Source organism: Coenobita brevimanus, chromosome 70 (genome assembly GCF_032717465.1).
Source record: "Coenobita brevimanus isolate Jiangsu-jjx chromosome 70, ASM3271746v2, whole genome shotgun sequence".
NCBI lineage: Eukaryota > Metazoa > Arthropoda > Malacostraca > Decapoda > Coenobitidae > Coenobita > Coenobita brevimanus.
This window is the reverse complement of record NC_137023.1, coordinates 38,487,085-38,501,846: the sequence shown is the minus strand read 5'-3', so window position 1 is coordinate 38,501,846 and position 14,762 is coordinate 38,487,085.

The window sequence follows — 14,762 nt, the reverse complement described above, 5'->3', positions numbered from 1 at the left end:
CAGGGTTGTGTGTGTGTGTGTGTGTGTGTGTGTGTGTGTGTGTGTGTGTCTATGTGTGTGTCTGTGTGTGTGTGTGTGTACTGGAATGTATGCTTAGCAAAATGTGTTCATGAGTCATTTTGTGGACGTGAGTGTCCAATATAAATACAAGCGCCTATATATATATATATATATATATATATATATATATATATATATATATATATATATATATATACTGTATATTTATATGCATGCATAGATACATATATAGCCTACAGAGAGAGAGAGAGAGAGGGAGGGTGTGGAGGTGACTGTAATCCCGTACATCTCTCCGTTTCTCTTATTGCGTCTTCCTGCCTGATCCTCGCCAGGTTCTGCTCCTCCTCCTCCTCCTGTCTCCCTTGTTTCACTCACAATATACCTTTCCTTCCTGCATGTACCATATTTTCTGTTTTTTACCCTCTTCTTCCTTCTTTCCTCAGTCATCTGTTTTCTGGCTTTTACTCTTCCTTTTATCAATTTTCTTTATATCGTGCCTTTCTTCCTAATTTTCTTACCTGATCTCCCTTACCTTTCTTCCTTCATCGTTCCTTTCTTGAGCTTTATCCCTCTTCGTTAGTCCTTCATTTCTCCCATAATAATACAACTGTTTTTCTCTTCTTCATTTATTTTACACTTGCTCCATTAATTCACACTGCATTTTCTTCCTTCTTGCTACTCATTTCTCTTATCTTCTCTTTTCTTCATCTTCCTTCTGCCTTCTCCTTGCTTTTACTTCCTGTCTCTCCATCTCCGGCTTTCTCCACTCCTGTTCCTTCTCTCCCTCCTCCTCTCCTCTCCACCAGCACCGAATATCTGCCTCTCATTCGCCTCCCTCTCTCCAAATCCCTAAATCTCTCCCATCTCACTCACGTCTTTTCCTCCAGCCTCAACTCTTTCTTCGTTCCCTCCTTCCCCTTCCCCCCTTCCTCTATTTCTTCCCACCCTCCTTCCAATCTTTCTTTCCTCACGTATATTCTCGCCACTCTTCCTCCTCTGTATTTCTCTTTTTTCGTTCCTTTTTCTTTTATTTCTGTACTCTTCAGTTTTATTAAATTTCTCACGTTTCTCTTCCCCATCCGCCAGTTTTTCAAGTGAAGGCCCTGGTTTTCAGTTCCTTTTCTTCAGTCTTTCTCTCTCTGATGTTTTCTCCACGTCTTAATTTCGTTTTTATTTGTGGCCATGTTCTGTTCATCTTCTTTTCACTTACTTCTATCCTTCTTCCTCGTATACTATTCCTTTCCTTTCCTTTCATTTTTCTCCCTTCATACCCTATCTCCTGCCTTACTCTTTCCCAACCTTTTCTCTTATTTCGTTTCTCATTCGTCTTCACCTTCTTCTCATCATCTTTTCCTTCTGATCTCTCTCTCTCTCTCTCATTTCCTTTCTTCTCATCGGTATTCCACTGTACATCTGCTCTGTCTTTTCCCTCCAGCCCTTCTTCCATCTACCTCCCTCCATCTCCTACCATCACCCTCGTCTGCAAACATGTTTTCCTGTAATTTATCCTCCAAACATTACACCTTCAAGACAGCAGTATTCAGGAACAACAGATGATATTAGTAAGGCACCACCAGAGCTAAAACGAGACCTATGGGAAGGGTCTTTATACCACCAAACCGTTCGGACTCAAGAGTTGAAATAGGAACCTGGATTGGTAAAGTGACGGTGTGTGGCTGACTTCAAGGGAATGTTTACCAGGATTTTTTGTCAGTTGCGTTTCACCCAGCAACCACCGATCCCTCCCCCCCCCACCCACACACATACTGGCGCACGTGCATGAACCTATAACAGTGGATGTTTTTCAGAGAAGGTAAAGTTCTACAATACTGTTATGGACCTCGAGTACTAAAGGAGGCAGTACACTTAAGGTGGAACGTTTCTTCGTTGTTTTAGGGGACACCATCTGCTTCAATATCCTTCCTGTTTTGTACTTTCCTTTTTTTTTTCTATATTCCTTTTTTTTCACTTTCCTGTTCCTTTTTATGCCACTGTTCTTCCATCTTCCTGCTCTCCTTCTATACTCTTCGTACAATTTCTCGCCTTTACCTTGCCTATTCTATCTTTCTTGCTTGTCTCATGTTTAAAAAAATATATATACTCATATAGTCTCTCTTCTTTTATCATTCCTTTGCAGTCTCCATTTCCGTCCCTTTATTTCTTCTCCTTTCTCTCTCTGCCCCCTTCTTCCTTTATTGTATTTCTCTTTTACACTGCACTCTCCATCCTTCTTCTCTTTCCCTGCCTGTTCCCTCCCAGTCCAGTTTTCCTTCACTAACTCTTCCTTTCATCTAAGTCATTCTTTTTGCTCCTTTCCATTATCCGCCTCTCTCTTCCTAACCATATCTACGAAGTAAGGAGGAAGAAAAAGAAGGAAGCAAGAGACGAAAGAAGAAAGGGAGGAGAGTGAACATAAGGGAACTACCGAAGGATCGACAAGAGTCCAAGAATACGAAGGAAGAAAGATAGGTAGGACAGCAGGAGAGAAGGTGGAAGGGGATTTGAATATAACGCAGGGGGAACGATAAAGATGGCAGATAGATATGATGAAACGAAAAAATAAATAAATAAATGAATAAAACTAAATAAAAACAGTAAAGAAAGCTGAAGAAGACACAGAGCTGCAGGTGAACACACAAGAAATTTTCAAAAGCTGCAGTCCGAACAGAGGAATACGGACAACAAGACATACATAAAGACGCGACCAAAAAACAACCTACAGCTACACAGTCGGTAAAAAGAAAAGGGGAACAAGAGGGAGAGAAACGCCTGAGGGAAAATGCGAGACTGATAGAAAGGAAAACGTCCTGAAAAAGAAAAAATTAAAAGAGGAAGGGGAAGGATGATAACACGAAGCTAGATGAGAACCAGAGAAATGCCGAGAGGACACGACAATACGGGGAAGGTTCATGTAAAAAAAAAAAAAAAGGAAAAGTAGAATCTCGAGAATGACCTGGAGGCAAAGGGGAGAGAAAGCGAGGATAACGTTTTGACTGAACTCCGAAACGAAATTCCTTACATACAGGGGAGAAAAGGAGGATAACGGCCTGAAATACTGGGACGAAATGAGAGAGAGAGAGAGAGAGAGAGAGAGAGAGAGAGAGAAGATATGGATATGAGACGGAAGGGAGAAACTGATGAAGGAAAGGGAGGGTGCTATGAACAGATATAGAGGGGAAATTCGATAATGAAGAGGGAGCAGAGGGCGAGGGGAGAAAGGGAAAAGGATTGCTGGTCTAAACTGCATTCTGTTCCATAAGATGTTATTGGAGCACTAAAAAAAAACTGAACTGCATTATGAACACTCTTGCTTTATGGAGGAAGGGAGGATAGGGTTGTGGCAGGTAGATTAGGGGAAGGAGAGGGTGGTGGCAGGTAGGGATGGAGAGGAAAGCCAGGGTAGGACAGGATTTGCACGTTAGGGAAGGAAAGGAAGGGCTTTGAAGGAGAGAAAGGATATGGAGGGGGAAGAATGATAGTGGAGGGGGAGGCCTGGTAGAGAAGGAAAGGCAGGAATAAAGGTATTAGGTAAAGAAGGAAGAAAGAGGGCAATAGAAATGAGAAGAAAGGCACGGTATAAGATGTTAGAAAGAGCAGGGAGGGGAAGAGAAGGAGGATGGAATTAAGAGAAGGTTGAAAGAGGGGATGGGTAGGATATGAAGGGTTGGGAAGACAAGGCGAGGGAACAAAATGGAGGAATGTTGGTTACAGTAAAGGAGGGTTGAAGGAGGCTAGGCAAGCAGGGATACGCGCAAGAACAGATGCAAGGGACGGAATAATGTACTGAATTATGGTTCGAATTATAGGTGAATGCAGGCGGGGTGAGAGGCAGGAGCGAGAGCAAAAATAGGCATGAAAACTGCGGAAGTGAAGGGCAACAGAGTGAAGTGTAAGTATGTCAGCGGTAGGAATCTAGTATGCAGGAACGGCAGTGGTAGTGGTGGTGTTGCATATGATCACCCCGAGGCGAGGCGAGGCGAGGCAAGGCAGTCAGGAGGCCCCGGGATAAAATTCGATATATTCCCTCCCGCTCACACAACTTCTTGTATTACCATAATCACGCTCACGGGAGGCATTACTTTTGGGGCCGGGGCAAGCAAGGGGACCAGAGGGCGTTGGCCTTTGCCAGGAGGGAGAAGTGATTAGGAAAAGGTGAGCTGTGGAGGGTGTGAAAGGTGGGAAATGACAGAGAAAATATGTTCTGATATGTTCTGAGTGGGTAAAGGAGGAGTATTGAAGGGAGAAGAGGAAAATGCTTATGAGAGAGAGTGGGGTGAAGAGGAGAAAGTGAGATGAGGAAGAAATGAAAGAGGGGTGAGGTGGAGGAAAGGGTGGAGTGAGGGAGAGGAGGAAGGGGGTTGTTGGGATGAGGGACAGGACAAGGCATGGGGTGCTGGAGGAGTCTGGTGTTAGAGGGGACGGAAGGGGAAGGGCAGTGGAAAATATGAGGTGAAGGGTCTCTTCTCTTCTGTGTCTACTTTGCTCCTGCACCACTAGATAATTTGTGTGTGTGTGTGTGTGTAAAATTTGTTTGATGGGGCAAGTTTTAAATATATAATAGTCTACTTTCAAAATTTTTCTTGGATACTAAAGTCCTCTGATCAGTAGTTCGATCTGTGATGAACTTTACATAGCCCTGTAAATAATGTTTCCTAGTTTGCTGCACTCAACCTAATATCAGAATTAAAGGCCTGGATGATTAATGCTTTCTGACCATTACCAGAATGAATTTGTTCTGGCAGCCAAACCCAGCCTCCTTAGTGTGGTTGAATGATGGTGACTGGTTGGCGTTGGGGTGGCGTGGTTAGTAGTCACACTCAAGGTAAAACCACTTTTATGGCACTTAGTATCCTTCAAAAATTTCAGTTACTATGCACTTCAATGCACTAACTTTCACCTCTTCGCTACATGACAGCATTTCAGGTGATACTGAACAAGTCTTTTTTGAAAACGAAGAATGCAGAAAAAGGACACAGAGTTCTTGTATTGACAAAAGACGATAATAACTTTAGTTCAACCAAGCCTACAGTGAGGCGGCGTTAAGGCTTTTCGGTTCCAAGATGAATTTATTGCTCCGTGTATACACTGCTGACCTTTACAGAGCGCCCTTTATCATTGCATGCTTCTCCATTATTGCTTTGTAATTTGTTCTCCTTATGTCGTGATATTTATAGCATTCTATTTTTCTGTACTAAACGTTAATGGATAATTTACGGTGACCCTCAACACTGCATGTTTTCCCCCCTTTGTGCTTTGTAATTTGAAGTATTTGTGTTGTAATATCTGTTGCACTTTATTTTGCTGTATAGCCATTAATGAATATTCTTAGTTCTGTGAATTCTAGAGGTGCTTCTTATGCCAAATTCATTCGTCTTTCGGTATTCAGAAAAAAAAGAAAGAAAACACGTCAAAGTGATCATCGCGGCGAAAAGATTTACAATATCAGTCCCACGATGTCCGCTCCATCACGACCCTTCCATCACTACCGAATTCCGTGGCCTGTAATCAGATGATTTTCCTTGAAGCTCTTGATTTGCATGTGATGACATCGTGCATATTTCAGCCCTCAGATTACACACTGCAGTACCTCACAAAAGCTGAACACAGACTCATTCTGAATCACTGCCTTCCTGACATCGAGATCATACATTATCAGTGTAAATTATCTGGTATCTTATCCCGGGTTTGGTGAAAAACTTACGTGATCTGTCCACTAACTTATTAGACTAAATCATTGGGTACCGTGATTTATGTCGTGGAAATGTGTAATCTTTGCATGGAGCACAGTTCCAAAACTTTCCTACCTGAAGTATGGAGGTGAGGCGATTTAGGTCATCCAAGTGAAACCCAATACTGAGGGCAGCTGTGAATGTGCCAGAATGTGTTGTAAAGGTGGAGGGTTGACGGTGTACTCTGTGCCAGTGGATGAAAAAGCAAGGGTATCGATAATTCCTCTCCCTCATGCTACTTTAAATATTCAACGCTACATTTTTTACTGTGTCAGTTGAAAAACGAACGGGAATGAAAATTATATATGATTGTTCTTCGTTCAGTCACTTTTTACGTTCGCACTCAGTCCAAAAGGACCTTCCGAAAGTGGTCAAATCGACTGTCGGTATCAAGATAAATGGAAACTGGCAGTAGCAGGAATGAATCTTTCTACCTATAAGAGGGTTGAAATCATTTGTTGGAAGCAAATATAAAATCTGTTGCATCGATCTGAGTGTGCGTGTGTGTGCTTTTTTAAAACTTATCAGCAGCTCTCAAACACGTACTGAATGACTCAACACAATCCATACTTTCAATAATACCTTGTTATCTTGAAAGAAACACACACACACACACACACACACACACACACACACACACACACACACACACACACACACACACACACACACACACACACACACACACACACACACACACATTAACATCCTCATGACACATGGGTGAATAGCATGTTATGACCTGATACTGCCTGACTTATTAACGTCATCTGCATATATGAGAGAGAGAGAGAGAGAGGGAGGGGTGCTGAGTTTGTGTGTGTGTATATATATATATATATATATATATATATATATATATATATAAATAAATGATTGCGTGTGCGCATGTGCGTGAGTGCGTACGTGCGCGTGTTTATGTGTGTGAAGACGGAACACACCAGCCGCTAAGGAGATGAATAGATGTTTATGCAATGGCTACCGGAGTGTGACGCAGACCTGCTTTGCTTCACTGAGTGTCGGAGGCCAGGCTTGATGTGCTGCCAAGTTAGTCCTCCTAAGCTGACAACAAGTTCAGGGATCACAAATGTCGGGCGAAACCACATCTGTTATCCTGAAGTTCCAGAATATCAAACTAGCTGTACATATGGGATGGATATGTCCGAATGATAAACGTCAGTAGCTGGAGCTAACGTGCTTTCTTTCACGTGCGCAGTAGGTACAGCCATAGGCAAATGTCTCACTACACTTTGCTGGATATGGCGATGGAAGGTGTTCCATGAACTTTAAGTGATATCATTATGAAGGACACGACAATGGAGTATGACAAGAAATGATAACTGTCATTTGGAAAGAGTGAAAATTATGGAACGCAATACTCAATACTGGTTGATGACTGTAGGCAGACTTTTGCTTATCGTTGAACAATGCAGAGTCGGTTGATAAATCCACTGGCTAGCTGGGTAATATGCCTGCGAGACAAGAATTTATGTGCTTTCTGTTAATTAAGCTTTATTAAACTACACACCGATTAATATATGTGTCATCTTCTATTGTAAAACATTGAAATACACAATAGTGCAGGTGCAGGTATTTTTCTAAATGTTCCCTTTGTTTTTATTAACCATCACGTGAGTTTTTACAGCATCAATTCGTCTTCCCTCCTTTACCTAACATTGCTTTCCACGCAATGCCTTACTGTTTAGTTAAGCTTATGTTTTTATATAACCGCACGTTCAGTGGCAAAGGTACTGCAGTGTTTAGTTTTTATTGATGTGGAATACCGTGGTGTGAGGCTGCAGATGTTATTCGGTAACTCCCTGTCTTGGCCACAATTCCGGCTGTATATTTAGCCCGTGTGGCGTGGTTTTAGTGAGTGTAAAATGAGGCGCTTGAGCTCTGCAACCCTAGCTGAGTGATGTGTATGATTCTTTCTGTTGCTTGGACTAGATCAAACGTCCCTGTCAGACCAGCTCAGCGCCTGTGTTAACGGGAAGTGTAGGTGAGGCAGTGGAGGTGGTGTATAATGAAGCGTAACAGTTTGTACGCTTAAATTCTTCTAAACAGTTATTCAGTATTAGAAATTATTTTGCTTTGGCTTCTTTTTACTTATGAAGTGCTTGGTAGCTGTATGAATGAAGACAAAAGAATAAATAAACAAACTTACACACAAACTAGGCTCAAGAAAGCTTTTAAATTCAGCACCAAATTACCTGCACATGTTAGTTTAATAAAATACTATAGTGGATATCTAGCGCGGTAGACTGCGTGCGTACCTCAGTAAAATCTCTGTTGCCGGGATGACTTAGGTGGTGTAATCGGAAGCACAGTAGGCTCGCAATTGAGTGGTCCTGGGTTCAATTCCTGGGCCGACCACGAGACCTTTGGGCAAGGTTTCTCTATCCCAGTCTGTTCTCCCCAGTAATGGAAAGAGGAATCTATATCTGTAAAGCAATGGTTCCTTGTAGACTGAGGGAATGAATGCTGGGTGCTTTCCTTGTCAGTCACGAATACGCTGCTGGGAGTGGAGTTAGGGCAGGGGGAGGTAGTGTATGTGCAAGCTGAATGAAGGGCTGCTGGTCAGTGAAAGGGTAGAGCAGATATAACAAAAACACCCATCAATCATGCCTTACCTCTGAATCGGTCTGTTGCTTCAAGGGTCCCTCTTACTAACCATACCCGCGAATCAATGTACTCCCCTCCATACACGCACACCTATATGCACACACACACACTCACACACACTCCCTTCCCCCTCCCCCTCCCAGAGGTCAGCGGCCACATATCACAAGACAACAAAGGTCACCCACATTCCTCAGCTGAAAACAAGTCATACCAACGACAGTTTTGCGTGTGTAGACGGTGCTTCAAAAAATACTGTATATGGGGCAGATATGGCTTACTTAACCCCCCCTTCACACACACACACACACACACACACACACACACACACACACACACACACACACACAGTTTCTCTCTCCCTCTCTCTCTCTCTCTCTCTGTTCTAAAAACCTTACTAATAATACCCTCGTTCTTCTGCCTTCACTTCCTTTACTGTTCTCCTCTCCTCCTTACTCCTCCCGTCTCCTTCTCTCCTGTCCTCTCCTCTCCTCCAGCTTCCAATTAAGCCTCCCCGCCACTTACTCAATCAGTTCCTCATCCTCCAGGGGAAGGAGTTCTGACACAATATCTCACAAGACAGCCGCTGCGGGATTACACACACACACACAGCCAGAGCAGAAATGAAACAAGACATGAGGAAATATAATGAAAAGTAAGAAGAATTTCTGGGGTATACATGAGGGAGCTCTGTGGACAAAAGGGAGATGAAAAGAACTGAGAAATGAAAGGGATGTAAAAAGGGAAACACAGAGAATGAAATGAGGCCATGATGGAAACGTCAAGGGAAGATGAAGGGAAGCATTATGGAAGATCCGCAGTGAAATATAAGAAGCAGAGTATTGGCAAAAAAGAAGTAACTGAAGGAATGGACAGAAATGGAAAGGAGCAAATATAGAAAAGATGGCCTAATCACCTGGTCACTATCAATAAAGGTTATTTCCCTCCAAACTTACGAAATGCCAACGATATATGCCATTCTAACACACTCGTGAATAAGATCATCATGATCATTATCATTACCACCACCACCTTGTCATCTTGTTCATATAAGCTGAGAAATATGCAACAAGATCCACTGATTTTTTTTGGAACATGAATTAAAGGATACTGGAGGCTTTTCAATTTACTGTCTACTCGCGACCTCCTTACAGCCATTTTTTATTAAACGCAGCAGATATATGGGGAAGATTCTTCCTCTTTATCCTCAAGGAAACGCTAAAATAGTAGAACACATAAAACACTGCAACTTAAATCGCAACATATGAAGAAATATTTGAAATAATAAAACCATTCTATCACCTCAGTCTTACCACCATCCCCTCCCCCCCTCCTCCAGCTGTCCACACAACACAACCACACATCATTCTCCCACTATCCATCCCCACCTTTGCTCTCTCCCCGTCTCCACTCTTCTCACAACACCTCCGCACCTCACACCTCCATTACGTGCCTCACAACCCGCCACACCCAAGCGACACGCCATCACTTTAATTACTGTTCATTTTCCCAAAGACGCACCGCTTCCTGAACGACTATTTTCAGCCTGAATTTAAAGCTAGAGTGGGGAGGCGGGCAGGTCCCTTCACATCCACAAAGAACACTAATGCCGTCCCTCCGCCCCTCCTTTATGCCTTCCCACCCAGTCCCCTGCCCCCCTTAATCGTGCAGCTGAGGTATCCAGGGCTAGATTGGTGCTGTCTCCAAGCTTCGTCCTTCTCCTCAGAATTGCGTGTTTGTTTCTGCGGCTGAAGTGAGGTGATTAGAATAGGTTTCTTTTAGGCTTGGTAATAGAAAAAATACCCCCTCCCCCCAACAAACACACAGGTTTAGATATGAAAATAAAGTTAAGCTTTGTCTTTACCAATAAGACACATATCAGACACTTCATAACGAAATCTTTGGTCTATATCACTCACATTTTAACCTACCTTTGGCTTCACTCCTTCCCTGCTTTTACACTTGTACGATGGCTGCAGTTTCTCGAGATGTAATCCTAAGAAACTCGCTGATGCACCCGGTAATGATGAAAACCGGAGACTCAGTGTAGTTCTGGGTATTACGAATTTTATTTTTTAGAGTTAACTGAATAATGTAACATAAAGTTTTTTTTTTCGTTATCCAGGACTTTCTAATGACTAAGGGGCCAATAATTGTCCTCAAACATTACAAACCATCCTTACCACAAAATAGACAACGGAGGGAGCAGGGATTCGTGAAGTAGTGGGATAAGACTCCATGTTGTGTGTGGGAGGGGGGGTAAGGGGTGGGGGGAAGTTAGGTCATCACTTTACTAGGGCCCTAAGGTCTGTGTGGTCAGGGAACGTAATTAACAACTGAATACACACGCTCGCTCGCTCCCTCTCACTTTTTTCTCTCCATCTCCCCCGTTCTATCTCTCTCTTTCATCAGGGCCATCCATCTCCCGGCACAGCGTGTAGGTTAATTACACAGAAAATTGCAGTAAAAAATTACACCAGCTCTAATTGTGCAATTTTATTTAGGCTAGTTTCAACTCATGCATATATATATATATATATATATATATACAGTACTGTATGGAGTTTTAAATGTGCACTAATCTGAAAGACCACTACCGACCAATGTTACGGTAACACTCATGGTGTATAGGGAAGGTCTGCCTAAGTATTAGTAATCACCAGATGGAGAGAGTGAAAGCTGAATGGTCTTCAAGGGAATAGTACGATAGAGAACACGGCATGAGATTGTAAGCACTGGCAGCAGATATTTGTGAGAAATGTATCAATAAATAGCAGTCTGGCGATAGTGTATCAGCAAAGCACTGCAAATAGTTGTGCAGAAGTAGCCTATACCTAAATACAAGCGATAATATACTGTATCAGTGTGTCAAGTGAAAATACAGCAAACTGTGAAACCAGCATAAGATAAAAAAAAAAAAGATTACATACTTTACTACGGTTGCTCCTCCAAGCTGACTAAAATTATCTATAGATAAAAAAAAAAAAAAAGGCTATACTGATGTGGTTAGCCAAACAAGTTTCTAATCTGCTTACGTCGGGAGATTCTTATGACGTTCAGTATAATCGCTTTGAGTTATCCAGAATCCACACACACACACACACACACACACACACACACACACACACACACACACACACACACACACACACACACACACACACACACACACACACACACACACACATTCATCCCTCCGGTCATGTTTCAAAGGACCTCCGGTTGGCTCCTTTGATGATTCAGAAAAAATCATGACATAATTTAAAACTGTAAAACGTAATTAGAATGGATGAGCAATTTAGAATCGGCAGGTAAAAATCATGCATAACAGCAGCCATCGAATCCTCTCCTTTTTTTTTTTACGTTTTCTTTCTTTCATACTTTCTTTTTTCCACCAACACCACTCCATCGTTCAAGCTTCTTTCTCATCGCACCAATCATTCTCTTTCTGATGGTAAAATCACCTGTAAATGCATCAGACGTCTAATTATAGTCCAAGGATATGATCAGTGAGTCTGGTTCAGTACACACCCTGACAGTGTTGAAAACATAACTCAGAGCTGTCTCTTATAGACAAATGTGTGTCAGTTCCTCCTGGGGTGACAGTGATCAGAGAGGAACGCCAAAGTGTCTCAAAATTATGTATATGCTCTTCAGCACAAAAATTAAATACAGGTATCTCCTTTTACTGAAGTTCTTTACGCCGACAACCACGACACCAGTTGGCTATAAACAGGTAAAGTTGAAAAAAAAAAGAATAAATAAATAATTGTGTGTGTATGTATGTATGTATGGATGAGTGTATGTATGTATGAATATATGTATGTATGAATGTACGATGGTTGTACCTTTTTATGCAAAGAAAAAGAAACCAGTGGCCAGGAGCCTGTAAATTGTTCCCCCGTAAAAAAAAAAAAAAGTACAAGATAACAGAGCCAATTTCAAGATTCGTTCATTTCGAGATACCTGGACACACTGCGTATATATGAATGTATGTATGTATGAGTGTATGAATGTATATATGTATGTATAAACGAAACATTTACCTCATCAATTACTCTACTCCTTAGATCCTAAAAATATCCTCCAGCCGCCAAGAACGACTGATGGAAGATATTAATGCATACAAAATGGATTTATAACCATGTATTGTTCATTAACTGATACGATATACATACTGTAAGAATAAACTGCAAATATAATACATATCTAATAATTAAAAACAGTAAAATAATAATGATTTATCTATTTTCAGTAATAATAATAATAATAATAATAATAATAAAAATAATAATAATAATAATAATAATGTAATTGATAAGAATAAAACCAAAACACCACCACCAATAATAATAATAATAATATTAATAATAAGTAAAACCATAGATTGTAATCACCACACTCTGCCTCTCCACTCACCTGTAACAGAAAAAGTATCATTAAAGGTCATCCCCAACATTAGTTGTAGTTATAGTCATACTAGAGAGAGAGAGTGAGAGAGAACTGCATCTTCTGTCAAGGTCTGAATACTTGGTAACAGAAGAATATGATAGCAACGCAGCACCCAGGCGATTTCATTACGTGAAAAAAAAAGTGCATGACAATAAAATAAAGTCAGTGAAGGAACAGGAAGGAACCGGAATGATGATGAGGGGAAGAAGAGGCAAAAGATAAGGAGGGGCACAAGGGAGCAAGAGAGGAGTCAGAAGCGATGGGCAGCTGAGAGGAGTTGAGAGAAGCGAGAATTAATTACAAAACTGTATCAAAGGAGTCAGCGCAAATACGACAGCAGGTGCAGTCGCTCAGTCTGGCTCGGTGGTGGTGGTGATGATGATGATGATGGCAGAGAGAGATGAGACCGGCTCAGGGGCCGGTTACTGTCATGAAGATAATGTTGCTGTCTCACTAAGTTACTGCTGATTTCATTAACATCATCTCATCATCATCATCATCATCATCGTCGTCGTTGTCGTTTTTCTGCCCTATTATCAACAGTGGGTGAGCAAGATACCATGGAAAAAAAAATATATATTGTTTCAGACTGTAATGTAGTTCGTTTTTTTTTTCTTTTTTTCCAGAGCTAAATAACACAGTAACAGTAGGCTTCTGACTAATGTGTTCGTGGGATCACAAATCCATCACAAATATAACGAAATAATAAAAGGCAAAAATAATGAAATATGCAGGTTGAATCGCTTCCTGCTTTTAGCGAGGCAAAGGTCATGATTAATTATTACCTTTGCAAGACTGAGGAAAATATCAGAAAATAACTGAGCTCATGACTTAATTATATCGTGGTTTATCGGTGCAGAGAGTGAAAAATATAACTTACAGATGAACGGAGAGTTTGGAATATCGCAGAGTAATAAATATAAAAAACAGAATTCCAGACCAACCTGAATTTTGTATACATGTAAAAAGGAGAGTTTGGAATAATATTATACAGTTCTGATCCCCTGAGCCTGTTATTCATACATTACACTAAATACATCTGCTACACACCAATGAAAAATAAATTACATACTCCCTGATATACAAGGATTTTTCAGCCTTTTATTTTACATGTTGACGTATGGCGCGGCACAAAATTTAAGCGGTAACATGTGGTGAGGAATAATTCAGTACCACGTAAAACAGATTTCCATATCCCATAATTTTGCTGGAATATACCTCCTCCCTCACAACAACCATTCAGTCAATCAGTCAGTTAATCAGTTTATCCATCTGTTTAATTATTTTATCAATCTATCTAGCTACAGTAGTTATCAGTCCATTTAATCGGGAAATATTCAGCAGGGTAAGACCGTCATACCACAAAGAGTTCTCCTAGGGGAGTGCGACAAAAAAAATCCTTACACCACCTTATCGCGGCTCACATGCAGGTCGTCCTTTCATCGTAAACCACTATTCGGCAGTCCTTTTTATCTTGGCTTATCTTCTCTCTCTCTCTCTCTCTCTCTCTCGGGTAATAAGTTCCCTGCCTCTGCCACACCTCTCCCCTTCATTTCATTAGGAGCAGGTGAGTCTTTAACGGAGAAGAGAGAACACTGAGGGAGAAGGGAAGGGAAGGAAGTGCAGAGAGTATGCAAATTTCCCTTCTCTTCCTTCCCTTTCTCCTTCTCACCCTTTCTCCCACTCACACTTAATGCTCAGTTTGTCTCCTTTATTTTACCCTGTCCCCCCACACACCCTTCTTCTCTGACGTGAGGTGACAAGGGTCTCTGAAGAAGGAAATTAGTTGGTTAGTTAGAGAGAGAGAGAGAGGGGGGGGAAAACAACTACTTCTCCCATTCATATCTTGTCATCTCTTTACTCTGATACCCTTTCGCTCTGCTGTAAGGTGAAAAAGAAAAAAAGAAAAGCTCTAAAGAAGAAGGGAAAGCTGAGGAA